Raw genomic sequence first — 14,483 nt, 5'->3', positions numbered from 1 at the left:
GGTTAACCTGCTTAACTCTGCACAAAACTGCCAGGTTTTTAAGGGACCCCAGCTTCTCCTGGCCAGGGAAGCTTCTAATGTGGCGGCACATATTCCTGCAGAGTGGAAGGCCCTTCTCAAAGGTTGACTAGAAATCTTTCTTATGTTTTTTTTAAACACACTTTATTGATGACCGCAGGTATACATGATCAATTTCAGCGCAAATAAAGATACATACAGTCTTTTCCACTGTTTTCTCCGATCCCATATCAAATCAGTGCAAGGAAAGTTCACAATGGGCATAGATGAATAACACTGTGTAACCACTATCAAAAGGAATAACCTGTTGCAATCATCCCGCACCATACAGGATCATGCCATGGAACCTCCAAGTGTTATTATTATATGAACGTGTATTGCATATTTATAAAACAAGCCTAGCAAACATAACTTAACCTATACCTCAATTTCCCACCCTCCCACTCGTTCCTGGTCAGAACCCCCCGAACCTAGACCACCCGTACTGTCCCTGAACACCGCCGAATTGACAGAGCATTCAAGGCTAAAATATCCCAATTGTGTTCTTACGAAAAGGGCCATACATCGCAAAGTGTCAGAGGACCAAGACATCTTATTGGGACCTAGTCGGTACAGTTGGGGAGAAATCCATTGCTTCTAGGGCAATCAACAGAGCTTCCCACTCCAATGCTATAGGATGTCTGCGTAACCCTCTTTCTTCCTCCCTTCGGAGGACCGTTCCCTCCGCTTTTCCCCACAATAACATGGCAGTCTGCCACGTCAGCACTGTAGGGGATCTAGGTGACTTCCACTTCATAGTAATGACCCTGATAGCCAAGACATATGCCAAATCTAAGAATTTGAGACCAACTTTATGTGACCGAGATCGGCGTCGTAACCCAATAAGCAGGCTAATACCTCAGTAGGAACTGGTATCTGCGTTAAAGTGTTGAGGGTACAGCATACCTCACTCCAAAATTCACGCAACCGAGGGCAGGACCATAACCTATACAGGAAGCCAGCTTCGTCCTCCCCGCAGCGAGGGCAGCGGTGAGAAGAGTCCGGGTACATAAGGTGTATTCTCCTGGGGGTGAGATATGCTCTGTGGAAAATCATCGTTTGAATGAATTTAAACCGGACATTACGTGATACTCTCTAGGGTTGTTCCAGTATTGACTGCCACTCCTGATCTGTTATGTCCTTAGCAGTATCATCAGCCCAGCATGTCTTTAGGGCCGTGAGCGATAAAGTTGCGTGCGATCTAATCCCTGTGTACAACCAACGAACCAGGTGTACTTCCGGTCCCATGTAATACAATAAGTGTACTAGCTCATGTTGCGCAGGTGCAGCTCGTTGTGGCGCCCAGGTGGTCCGAATGTAGTGAGCTACTGTGGCATGTAACTGGTATAGACGTGGTGGGGCGCCCGTGATCTGCGCGAATGATTCATGATATAAAAGTACTCTGTCCCCGAAAAAGGAACCCACTTCCTCCACCCCACTATCCGTCCAACCTCGGAACCTGTGGCGAGTGAGTCTGCCTTGTGATGTGGGGATCCCTAGCAAAGGAATATTTGCCGCGTAGGGCGGGGTATTTGAAGTATAAGAGAGGGCCTTCTTGCAGCAAGTTAAGGCGCATTTCAACAGAGGCGGACAGACCAGGGGGAGCGTGGCCTTAGGCAGTAGTAAGGCGTGGAGTTTTCCACGGCCAATACGTTCAGGCGTAAAGCCAATCTCGTGTAGGTTTCTGCCTGCCATCCAGTAGAACAGCCACTGGAGGTGGCTAACGTAATAATATCACCGGAAGTCCGGCGCCACATACCACCTGCTCTCGTGCCCAATTGTAATTTCTTGAGGCTTATGCTTCTTCGGCCCGTCCCCCAGATAAGGGTAATCAGAATGTTATCTAGTACGGCAAATAAAGATTGAGGGAGCTGCACAAGTATGTTGATAAAATAATAAAGTAGACGCGGCAGCACAACCATCTTTGAAATGGCAATGCGAACCATCACTGACAGGGGTAAAGAGGTCCAGAATCCCACGCTGCCTCAGTCTAGTTATTGCCCTCTGAATATTCCCGTCAATTTGATCTGCAGGTGATCTATACACTTGTATTCCCAAATACTTAAAGGTGTCTGGGGCTACCGGCATACGATGGATGCCAAATTGTATGTGGGTAAATTGTGGTGTCTCTTGGAAGAAAAAACCTACCGATTTTACCGGATTAATCGCCAAGCCCGAAAGTTGCTCAAAGATGGCAAAAACATCTAGTATAGGGTCATGAGCGGCTGTGAGGTCTCTGAAATACAATAATATATCATCTGTGTATATAGAGATAGGATGAGATGTACCGTGTACCGGTATGCTCATACGGTCAGCCAGTCTACACCGAGATATCACAAGGGGTTCAAGGGCCAGTACAAATAATAACGGTGACAAGGGGCACCCTTGTCTCGTGCCTCTATAGACGTCATAACTGTCCGAAATATACTGACCGGTGCGGGCTCTGGCAGTAGGGTGCGTATATAATAAGCGAATCATCTCAGGAAAGTATCTGGGAACCTAAAACGTTCTAAGGTTGCAAACATAAACTCCCAGGACAGGGAGTCAAAGGCCTGTCTGAGGTCTAGCGCGACACATCCCGCAAATGGAAAATCGTTAATAGCCATCGACATAACCGAGGGTAGGTGACGAGTATTCAGGGACGTAATGCGATTCGGGAGGAATCCGCACTGGTCCTGGTGAATAAGTGAGGGGAGATGCGATTGTATCCGATTTGGAAGGGCCTTACTTAATATCTTGTATTCAGTCGACAGTAATGATAGGGGTCTATAATTGGACATATCCAGTTTGTCTCGCCTAGGTTTTGGTATTGATGCGACCAGCGCTTGCATAGTGGACTCAGGTAAGTGGCCTGTGTCAAACGCCGTCTTGAAGACGGCTTCCAGTACCGGGACTAGAAAATCCGAGTACGTTAAGTAAAACCCCACCGGGAGACCGTCCATACCGGGCGTCTTATTCCGATTAAGGCATTTAATCGCTGGCGGATCTTGGCTTGGGTGATGGGACCATCAATATCCCTCCTAATCGCTTCAGACAGTGTCGGGAACTGCAGCTCCTGCAGGAAGTCATTAAGGCTTTCATGATCTAATGGCTCGGGGGGGGTGCATACAGTGTCTGGAGGTGGGTACGAAATGCAACATTTATGCCTAGTTGTGTAGTCTCTAGTGCCCCAGCTTGGTTACGTATGCAAGTTATGTGAGGGGGGTCAGGGCGGTCCCGCACCAGCCGGGCGAGTAATGTGCTAGGTTTATCCACCTCAGTATGTGTCCGATGTGTGTATGCCCTGTAGTCAATAACCCTGAGAGTTTCTAGTGTATCGGCGAGGTCAATGTAAGCTTTTTGTAGGTCGTCGCGCTTTCCAGGGTCACTAACCACCTCCCGCTCTAGCAAGCGCAGTCTAGTCTCCACATCTCGCAGTGTCTGGTGTATCCCCTGTCTGGCCCCCACTAATTGCCCTATCGCAGCTCCCCGTAGCACCACTTTTATTGCGTCCCATTCAATCAGGTGAGATGAGGCCGTATTCCAATTCTCCTGCAGGTATTCCGAAATCTTATTGGATATTAAGGAACGGAACGGAGCATCCTCCAGCAGCTGCGGATTCAGCTTCCAGATGGGTACCGGGGTCGGCACCCTACCCCATAGCAGTGTTAAGGTCAGGGGTCTATGATCGGAGATTGTTTTAGCTAAATATTCCGATCCTCCCATAGACGTAAGGATGGACTTAGAGCACAGTAAGTGATCAATCCTAGTATGTACATTATGCATGGGAGAATAGAAGGAGTATTCCCTATATAAACGATAAAGTGTTCGCCATGCATCAGCTAGGGACCAACCTTCAGTCCAAGAAGCAAACAGGTCAGTTAATTTAATAGTGTTGGAGGCCTGAAGTGGGGGTGTGATCTATCCAGACCTATATCTAGTATCGCATTCCAATCACCCCCTAACACCCAAGGAATCCCATCCCAGTCTGCCAAAGCCACACCTAACTTCTGTAGGAATTTATCCTGGTCAAAAATTCGGGGCATAAATACTCCCTAACACCATCAGGGATCCATCAAGCCTGCCCCGTACCAGCACATATTGTCCCTGCTCATGCACCCGCCTATCAGTTTCAACAAAGGGAACCCCGTGCCATACCCCGATGGCGGCCCCTCTGGCAAATACAGAATAATTAGTTGAATAAAGACTCCCTCTCCACTTCCTCCGCATTTTCTGAGATTCAGCATCTGTTAAATGTGATTCCTGAAGGAACGCGATGTGTGTTTGATGTCGGAGAAGGAATGCATGTATGCGGTAACGTTTTTGGATGGAACCTAGCCCTCTTACATTCCAGGTAAGTAAACTATAAGACCCTTGAGATGTAACTGAACGAGCCATATCGCCTATGGGGGCAGTGAATCAGCGCTAGCAGTAGGCATTCAGGTAAGTATGACCAGGCATCCCTGTCCCCCAAAACAGAAACTAAACCAGGCGCAGCGCCCAAACTGCACTGAGCCCAAAAATAGTACAATATGTAGAAACAAGAACTAATAATGGTGCGTATGCTATGAGGGAGATGGCTAGCCGCCTGTGCAGCCAGTCTACCGTCCACCATGAGGCACCCGACTGCTCTACAATACCCACCCGGGGGGGGGGGAAGACTCTGAATATAGTGGAGGCCCGGATCCAGGCCAGCACTCAGTCCCGCAGCAGGGAGAAGTCTTGTACTCAATATATCGTATTGCATCAACCCCAGGGCCACGAATCAAGTAGACAAATGGGGGGGGTTCCAGAATTGCTGCCAATTAGTGGTCCCGGGGTTCATAACATATGAGCACAATCCCTCCACCACCCGCAGGGTCACTCAACAGGGCCAATATCAATGAGCGCATGACTAGCATAGTAAACAGAAGGATACATTGTCTACATTCATTCATCCATTAGATCATCCGCTAGTCTGGGTGTGATGGTGGGGAACAGTACAACACTGTGGTCGGAGTCAGAATGGATAGTGCTGTCCTTGGAATCAGTGGTGATCTTGTGTTGGGTCTCACGAAATGCCTCGACCTTTGCCAACGTCTCTTCGCGATACCTCTGCTGTTGATCCTTCGAAGGGCCCGCACCTCTGCCAGTCCTGCCGGGCCTAGTAGATTGAGGAGGTATCCTTTCAGGTGAATCCTGTGCGCCCTCCGTAGATATCTCCGAGGCACCGGCCTGACTGGAGCCTATGCCCATTACTTCTATCCACTCTTCCACGTCGGCTGGACTTTCAAAAAAGTGTATCTTTTTGCCATAGATGACTTTCAAGCGGGCGGGGTATAACAGTGCGTACTTGAGTTGTGCGGCTTGAAGCTTCTTCTTCACTGTAAGATGAGAAGCACGCTGTCTTTGCACGACCAGTGTATAATCGGGGTAGAGAGAAATCCGGTGGTTTTCGGATTGAATGAGTGCCTTCTCCTTAGCTTTCTGCAATAAGAAGTCCCAGTCCCTATAATTAAGGACCCGCGCTATCAAAGGACAGGGTGGCATTCCCGGTTTGGGTGGGCCAGTTGGGATTCGATGCGCCTGCTCCACGCAAAAGTACGGGTAAAGTCCTTCAGGAGCCACATTCTCTTTAAGCCATTGTTCCATAAAATCGGCTGCTTTGTTCCCCTCACAGCGCTCCGGAAGGACTATGACGCGTATGTTGTTGCGCCAATTGCGCCCCTCCGCATCTTCCATCCACCCCAGGAGCGTGTTGACCTGATGCGTCAGCTATCGTAGGGTGGAAGAGTGTTCCGTCACCGTCAGGACGAGGTCCGTCAAAGTAAGGCCCTGTTCTTTGACTTTATCCGCCCGCTTGCCATGGTCCGCCTTCAGCAGAGTCAGGCCCGTGGTGAGGGTGCCCATCTGTGACTCCATCACTGCCCTGGAGTCCCGAATCTCCTGGAGGATCAGGTCTAGTTTGTCTGGGGGTTGTCCATCAGCGTGACCAAACGAGGTGACCCTCGGCGGAGAATTCCCGCTGCCGTCGCCCAACATGGCGCGAGGGGCAGCAGAGGCACTTCATCCCTCCTGACCCCTTCCTCGATTTCTACCCATGGGGGTGGGTAGGGGGGCAGTCGGTAGACCGGCCACGAGGGAGGACCTATCCATTCGCTAGCAGCGGATAGGCCCCTGAGTGCTTAATTCGCAGTCCTCCACTTATGCCCTGGGGGGTCCGCTTTCGGTAACTCCGGCTCCGTTCAACTTCAGCCCGGCAATCGAGCCCTTTCGGTAAAGAAGCAGAAGACCACCAGGGGGAGGGGGTGAGGTGGTCCCCCTAGCAGTGAGGGCGTGGTAGTAGTCTGTCTAGTGCCATCCCAGAAATGTCCGTCTGGGCCGTGTTCCAGTCTACCTGTGGCGCACGCCAGCCCCCAAGTCTGCAGTGTGTATTGAATGCACAGTCTCACCACAGCGGCCAACAAGTCGCACCGTCCCCCTTCACCACCGCCGTCACCAGCCGGCCACCTCCATCCTGACCGCTCCTCCGTCGCTGCCCCTCACAGCCAACCTCGACCAAACAGGAGTCTTTTCACACGCCACAATCAGGGCAGCCACTGGTCTTCTGGGCGCTTGTGCCTCAATCACTCAGCAGCCTTCTGCGTCACATTAGTCATTCTTACTGTGCAAGATGGCGCCGGGGGGGCATAGGGGGCAGCCCTGTTACCGTGTCTCTGTTGTCCGCCGCTTGAGATCGGCAGAGTGTCGCCGCTCCCGTCGACTCCCACACGGCGTCTCTCCTTCAGGCTGCCCTGGCTCAGTTCGCATAGAGGCCTCGTCGCGGGACCACCAAGGCTCAGACCCGCCTGCGGCGGGCGGATTGCTCCACTCCCGGCCAAGCCTCCAACACCCCCGGACCCTCCAGGCTCTGCACGAGGGGGGGGCTCAGCCTCAGTGCACACGCGCAGGTCGGGGAGTCCCCCCGCCAAGAGGCAATTTCTCACCGCAACCCCAGTATCATACAGGGTCGCGGTTACCCATAGTAAATAGCTGCTGTAACTCCGCGACAGCGCCTCCGCAGCCATCCCCCCAGCAGGAGGCCTCCTACTGCGTCACCGTCGTCACCTCCGCAGCGCCCGGTCCCGTCCCGGATCATTCAGGCAGCGGGCTGCGGCTTCTCTCGCTAGCCCCCAAGTCAACCACGGGGAACCCGCGATCCTCCTCTGGGGGCCCGTGCCAACAGTCCTAGGTGGGTTCTTCAATTATGAGACAGTTTCGTGCCGCGATCCTAGGGTCAAATTGGGTCACGGCAGCACTCGTCTCATGTCGTAGTCGTCCAGTAGGGGTCCCGTAGCCGTCCTCCAGCGGGCGGCCCCAAGCAGCTGCGCCTCCTTCAACACCACAGCTCCTGGCTTCGGCCTGCACCCCCCAGGCGGCAGGCCGCGTCCCTCATCGCTGGTACCAGGTGATCCCCAGGGACTCTGCAGTCACATCGTAGGGGGCACAAGGTTATCAGCCGCCCAGCCCAGCTTTATCGGTATGTAGGGTGTCCCGGGACGCGCGCTCTCAGGATAATCCCCCCCAGGATAGGAAGGAGCTCTATCGGGCTACGTCCTCCATCTTGGCTGGCTAGCCACGCCCCCCAAATCTTTCTTATGTTAATTGCTGTATTTTGGTTATAAATGGGTACTGATGGGGTGAACTCTTTCCTCAGTGTTACTGTGTGTAAAAAATTTCAAAATAATGAAGCAATGCTACCCCAAAATACACAGCATCACATAACATCATTAACGTTTTCTTCCCACACAATTTAGTCAAGCCTGTCGTGTAATTTGGTCCTCACCTGCCTCATAATTTTAGTAGCCCTGCCTAAAGGTTTAGAAATTTTTGTCAGGAGGGGGTCCTAATGCCTCAAAATGTTGACAGGGGGGTCTCGGCATCCAAAAGTTTGAAGACCTCTGCTTTATAACATCTCGGCTGGACTATGCCAATGCACTATACTGGGGTCTCCCTTGATTTATACTTAAGATACTCCGTTGATGCATAATGCTGCAGCCTGGCTTGTGCTGAAGATCCTGAGGAATATCTCAGTTCAGGTCCATCTTAAGGAGTTGCATTGTCTTCCCGTCCATTTACGGACTGATATCAGCCCACAGAGCTTTCTATGGACAAGGCCCTTAATATATTACTCAGCTACTCCCTCATTCTATCCAGAACTTTACAGTCTGCTGATGCACTGCTGGTAGTAGTGCTTAAGACGAGGACAAAGAAATGGGGAGGTACCTCATTTTCTGCGCTAGCGCCTGTTAGCTGGAATGCTTATCCACTCTACCTCCGTACAATTAAGGATATGAGCTCTTTGAAGCGTAGCCTGAAAACCTGGCTTTTTAACAAAGCCCTTTAGACCATTACCTCCTTCCTAGCGAGAACAGCGGTTAACAAACCTGTAGTGCTGGGACACTCTTGGAGTAGCTGTGTGCTTTGTAAGTTCCTTTGATTTGACATACTTGCACTCAGAATGCTCTCACCCACACTCAATTGCTCCTTTCACACGCCAATATTTCACTTCTCACTCACATTCAAGTAACTTCCAATCCGATCGCTAAAACTCACTCCTTGCTCGCTTCCACTTCTGTTGTTCACACTGCCTTCCTTATCTTATCTTAGGTGCAATTTATAAAGCGCACTGACACCGAAGCTTCCTGTGCCCTGTCCTGACGTTCCTTGCTCCCCTTTCTCACACCTGGCACTTACTCCTCGATACTAAGACACTGTCACTCCTGCTGACATTCACTCATGCTTCCTGCATAGTAACAGCTGCCTTAGGGTTCCAAAGCGTTTAACCAGCCTCTACTCTTCCTTGTTCACCCCAGCAGGAGTTTGATGCAAGGAATTTATGTCCAGGTCCACCAGCACCCGTTGATGGCACTGGAATGGGTTTTAATGTCCAATTCATTCATACTGCGCCTATTTGTCTTCTCTTCTCAAATTGTGGATTTGTTTTTCGATTGAATACATTTATGCTGGTACTTAAGGCGATTCTCTTGGCTGTACAAACTTAAATGAGGAAAATTGATAAAAAATGCACTATAAGCTTCATTTTTACAAGACTTTGCTAAAAAAAAGTGAACTAAAGTAATCATCTAAATGATATATTATAGCTGTTTAAGTAGTATTAACTGGAGAAAATAAAGATTTTCTAGTACGTTTTGAAGCAGTCACTTTTCAAGGAAGGAACAAATCCTGACCTAATTTCTGAGACCACATGAACCCCGGCAACATCTGGTCGCAGGAGAAAACCAGTGAAGAAAGGCCCAAGGACTTGAGACCCACTGTCCAGGGCTCCAGCTGGCCAACATGTGCATAGTAGCGAGTGCGTGGATTTTAAGAGGCTGTTAAATCCAGTCCTACTCACCGATGTGTGTAGCATACTCACTGCGGTGCATAACCAGCGCAGGGGGTAGGCCAATCAGCAGCATGGGGAGCCTGAGCACCAAAGGAGGATGCATCAATCCAGGATGGTCACAATGAAAAAACTGCTCCACCTCGGCTTATTTTGTAGAACATAAGTACAGGGTCCTAAAGTTTTTCTTCGGTTACCGTTCTTACTACAGAATGCCAGTGTTGATGAATACTGAGGCTTGCCTGGTTTTACATCCGCCTTATCCCTCTTTCTACCACCTCTCTACACTACCTGTCTCTTCATCTCATTCTTGCCGGAAGTTTTTAGTTTTTCTCCTTGTTTTGCAGTGGGTCAAATTTTATTTATGAAAAATAAGGCCAAGTTCCTAAAAACCTGTACAAAATAGGCACTGACTTGTGTGCACACGTCACCCAAGAGTCTACTCAAAAACTCTCATCTGTTGGGAGGGGTGGTATGATGCCCAAGAGACAAACAAAGAACACTGGAGAAGAAATAACACCAAAGACAAGTGAAAGCAGCATGGCACCAGTCAAAGGAAAGCACATAGCAACCCCCCCTTCGGGACACTAGACCAGACCAGGATTCATGTGCGTGGGGGCGGGGGGGGGGGGGTGGTGGTGGTGTTGATGCCCAAGAGACAAACCAGGAGCACTGGAGGATAAATAACACCAGGGACAAGTGAAAGCAGCATGGCACCAGTGGAAGGAAGCAAAAGACACACAATTGTTGGACGGAATGCAGAACAATTCAAACCATTCACCCCCAGTCAAGAGATCTGGGTTAAATCCATCATTCTTTTGCTCATTATGCCAACCCAGTTTAACCTGGCCATATGCAAATTAGTCTTGACCCTGTGACTCATGGGAGCAGTCCAGCCCGAACTGCCAAGCCAGGCCTACCTGGACCAGAAACAAGCATCCTAGGACCGTTTTCGGAGCGGCGCGTTGTTTGTAATTAACAAGGCCGCGCCGCTGCTCGCTCCCGCAAGGTGGATGCTGCCACAGACGCGAGTGCTTGAAAAGTGAAAGCAGGGGTCTTCCTCACCTCCCGTGAGATGTAGCCTTGTACCTAATTTGTTAACATTTAGATTACTAAATGTTGTAACACCAGCTTCCCCTCTCTATCATCATGCGTGATTAATCAATCGCACGCGATCATCATGCGTGATTAATCAATTGATCTACCCATCGTCCCCCCTGTTTACTAAAAACGGGGTGCTAAGGAACATTCACATGCGCTATCAGAAGGGACCACCCCATTAAATCTGTTTCTTGTTCTATCTACTCGCCGTTTTTTGTTTCTAATATTCGGCCTCTTTCTGCTCTCCCATGTGCCCCCTTCGAGTTCCTCCTCTCCTTCCCCATTCTGCCAGCACCCTCCTACCCAATAGTCGTCCATCACCACCACATCCACCAGGTCCACCACCACCACGTCCACCACCACCATGTCCACCACCACCATGTCCACCACCGCATCCACCTCCACCTCCACCACCACGTCCACCACCACCACCACGTCCACCACAACCACGTCCAGCTCCACCACCTCCACCACCACCACGTTTACCACCACCACCACCACCACGTTTACCACCACCACGTCCACCACCACCACATTCACCACCACCACGTCCACCACGATGTCCACCACCACCACGTCCACCCCCACGTCCACCACCACCACCGCGTCCACAGCCACCACCACCACCCGTGATGGGTAAAGTGTCACTAGAGGGCAGGGGTAATAGGAGTGTCAACCCCGGCTGCACATGGGACATTTAAGGATGCATTGGGTGCGAGAAGACAGGAATAGGGGCTAGAAGTATTACACCAGACCCAAGCTTCATTTTGAAGAGCGCAGTGTCACAGGGGCTCCTGTAAAAGCACTTGCAGCCTCTGTACCTCACAGTGTCATACCTGCACAAGCCACTCACTCAAAACAAGCATTGATATAAGCAATATGTCTCGCCTATGGGACCTTATAAGTGTTTAGCCATGCAACAATTGATGTTGTTGCACCAAGGATATTGTGCTGGATAACTAAACACTTATAAGGTCCCAAAGGCGAAACATATTGGCTATGCCAATGCATCTTAGTTAAGTTGGGTTTAATTCCCTCCATCAGCTTTTGTTGAGTAGAGCATAGGATAGGGACATGGATTTAAAAAAAGTAAATGGGGTTGAGGAGCTACGCTAGCAACCAAGATGGCCGCTTAAGCTCCCGGCTCCGTCGACCTCCAACTCTAGCTGAATAATCCTGTCGTATATCCTGATTTCACGCCCGACCTCCGTGTGGTTGAAGCACTGCAGAGCCTGACGGTGCAATCCCGGGACTTTTAGCGGCTCGATTGACGGAGTTATACGTGTTTCATCTCTCGGCCTAGCTCAGCTTGTAAGCCGGGGCCTAGAGTACTGGCCCAGCCGGGTTTCAGTTGAATAACATTTGCCGTGGGACTCAGACAGGGTCCGGTCTCTCGCAGCGGAGGCTATCCTTGCCCGATTTGGATGGCGGTCAGGTGGGTCGACAGTGAAGGAGTGGTGACAAGACACGTCTGTGGCCGTGAGCCGGGGTCCACGTCCCGGAGACTCGGTTTGGTCCTCCAGGGTTCAAAGGGTTGGGGTCCTTGCTCGCAGTAGCGGAGTACAGATCGCTGGATTCTCAAGTCTCCCTCCGTGCCGTCCACTCCGCTCTTGCCTGCTTCCCCGGAGTTCTCCGCCCCTCTGGGGTAAAAGATTTAGTTTGAAATCGATCGAGAGGAAATGGATTGAACGGAGTGTGTGCCATCGCTGAGGACCGTAATGGCCGCCATCACGACACTTCATTCGCAAGTGGAAACCATTGTCCACAAAATGATTGTCGCAGTTAAGACTGGGAGTTTGAGACCGGACTCTGATTCTTTGCAAGACCTGAAACGAACTGAGTCCCCTATGACGCACATCTTAATGGTGGATGTGGGCCCTGTGCAGAAAGAAGAATTGATGCCCTCGGTCAGCGTTCGAGTGAATACTTGCGAACTCGTGATTTTGGAAAGATCACTACACCCGATAGTGCTACCGATTGAGGTGGAACCACTCGATCCTCCACTCCTGGACACCTCCATTAGTGACTCTTGGATTGAAATAATGTCTTTTCCTCCCAGGCAGGTTCAATACATTTTTGGAAGGAGCAATATCGAGACTTACTGCTTGCGGGGGAACATTTCAGTGAGGTGGGAGTTCGCAAGGATCCAACATTTTCGATTTGTTCCAGGTGCAATTTTTTTAACTCCTCGGACACCTTGACTCTCCTGTTAATGCGGTGGTTCTACCGGTAGGAGTTCGCAGGAAAGATCGGAAGGGCCAGAGATGAGCTTGACAATTTGGGTCCGATGCTATGACTACAATGGGCACGGGATTTGCTACCATTATTGACGCGGGAGGCCGGGCGGTATTCACAACTTCCCCTGTCGGTTATTGCCAGTAACTTCTGATAGCTTTTTGATTATATTGCAGGGGTCGTTTGCTTCTGGCGGGGGGGAGGGGAGACCGGGAGCCTGTATGGAAAATTCCTCCTCCACTTTACTACTTTTAGTACTTAGTTAGATGGGGCCACAGGCACACTGCTAGTTGGGGTTCGGCGATAGCCATATGCAGGGGTACAGGGTGGAGGGAGGGGTGTTTTTGTATTGTCTTTGTTTTGTTTCTATGTTTCAAACTCCGATGCATATCCTGATTTTAGATGCCTTTCTGAGGGGTAGTACTGATTGGTGGGTGGACGGGTCCTAGGGGTGGTGGTGTGCATGAGATCTTTCATAATGTCTTGCTTTTAAGTGCTGCAAATGGGTAGCGATCGTTGTTTTGCTCACGGTTCGATCATGTCAAGCCTGCCTGCCACTCAAACTTTTTGTTTCTCTTTTTTTTTAAATCCTGTTCCTAAGGGTGGTGGACTTGTGAACAATGTCGAAATGGTCGAAATGATATTCCTTGTGTTTTAACGATCGCAAGCAATTGTAGCTTGATACTCAGCTTTCACCTTGTGGAGTTTCCGTACGTTAACCACCATTTGTCTGTATAACTGTTGCTTACTCCGTGATGTAAGGCGTCTGCCGATTGTTTTTCATTAATAAAAAGAAATATAAAAATAAAATAAAAAAGTAAATGAGTAAAGGCCTTTGTCCATAGCTGGGAATTGCCCCAATTGCAGTAGTGCAGCGAGTGTGCCATGGTCCCTAGGGCAAGGAAGGAAAGGACTGTACGCTGTTTGAATTATAAAATGCAGCGATAATCAGGATTCAGTGGGCGCCTCTGGACCCTGGTGATGGAACTCCTGCTAATCCAATGTAAGCTAGCACCTCTGCCTAAGGGTGACACCTTAGGTAGACAAGGTCTTGCTGTTTCAGCCTAGGGTGACCAACCGTCCGTAAATTTCACGGACGGTCCGTTATTTTAGTATGATGTCTGTAAGGCGTCTGTAATTTGGGGCCCCCAAATTATAGACGCCTTACAGACATCATACTAAAAACAAATCGGGGAATTTCAGGAAGGGATGCTGTTCCCAAGCGAGAGAAGGCCCCATGAGTTTAAAAGTTTCCACTCAGGGCCTCTCGCACTTATCTTTTAATCTGTAGACTGGGGCTGCCTGCAGCAGCCCCTCCCAGACCTCGCAAAGACTGTGGACTGGCCATTGTCATTCTGACATTCTGCAGACGATTTTCACAGATAAGATGACAATGCCCTATTATAGTGACAGCATATGGTGTGCCTTCTCCTGCACAAATCTTGATTTCAGAAAGGGCCTAATGTCGCTTTGCAAAGCTGCGCGCATACTGAAAAACTGAAGTGCATGATTGTCTCAACCTTATATAAACTTATTTTGACTTCTACTTATTTTGGTTGTCTATTGTCCGACCTCCTCTGATATGTCTGTAAAAACGTATGTTTTGTCCCAAATTTTTTTCCTGAATTGTGACCTTCTGTCCTGAATTTTGACCCTTTGTCCTGAATTTTTACACTGACTGTCCTGAATTTTCACCCATGCCAGTTGGTCACCCTATTTCAGCCCTTATTGGTGGTCAATCAATCAA

Source organism: Lissotriton helveticus, chromosome 1_1, assembly GCF_964261635.1.
Source record: "Lissotriton helveticus chromosome 1_1, aLisHel1.1, whole genome shotgun sequence".
In the NCBI taxonomy this organism is placed as follows: Eukaryota; Metazoa; Chordata; class Amphibia; order Caudata; family Salamandridae; genus Lissotriton; species Lissotriton helveticus.
This window is presented reverse-complemented; position numbering follows the sequence as displayed.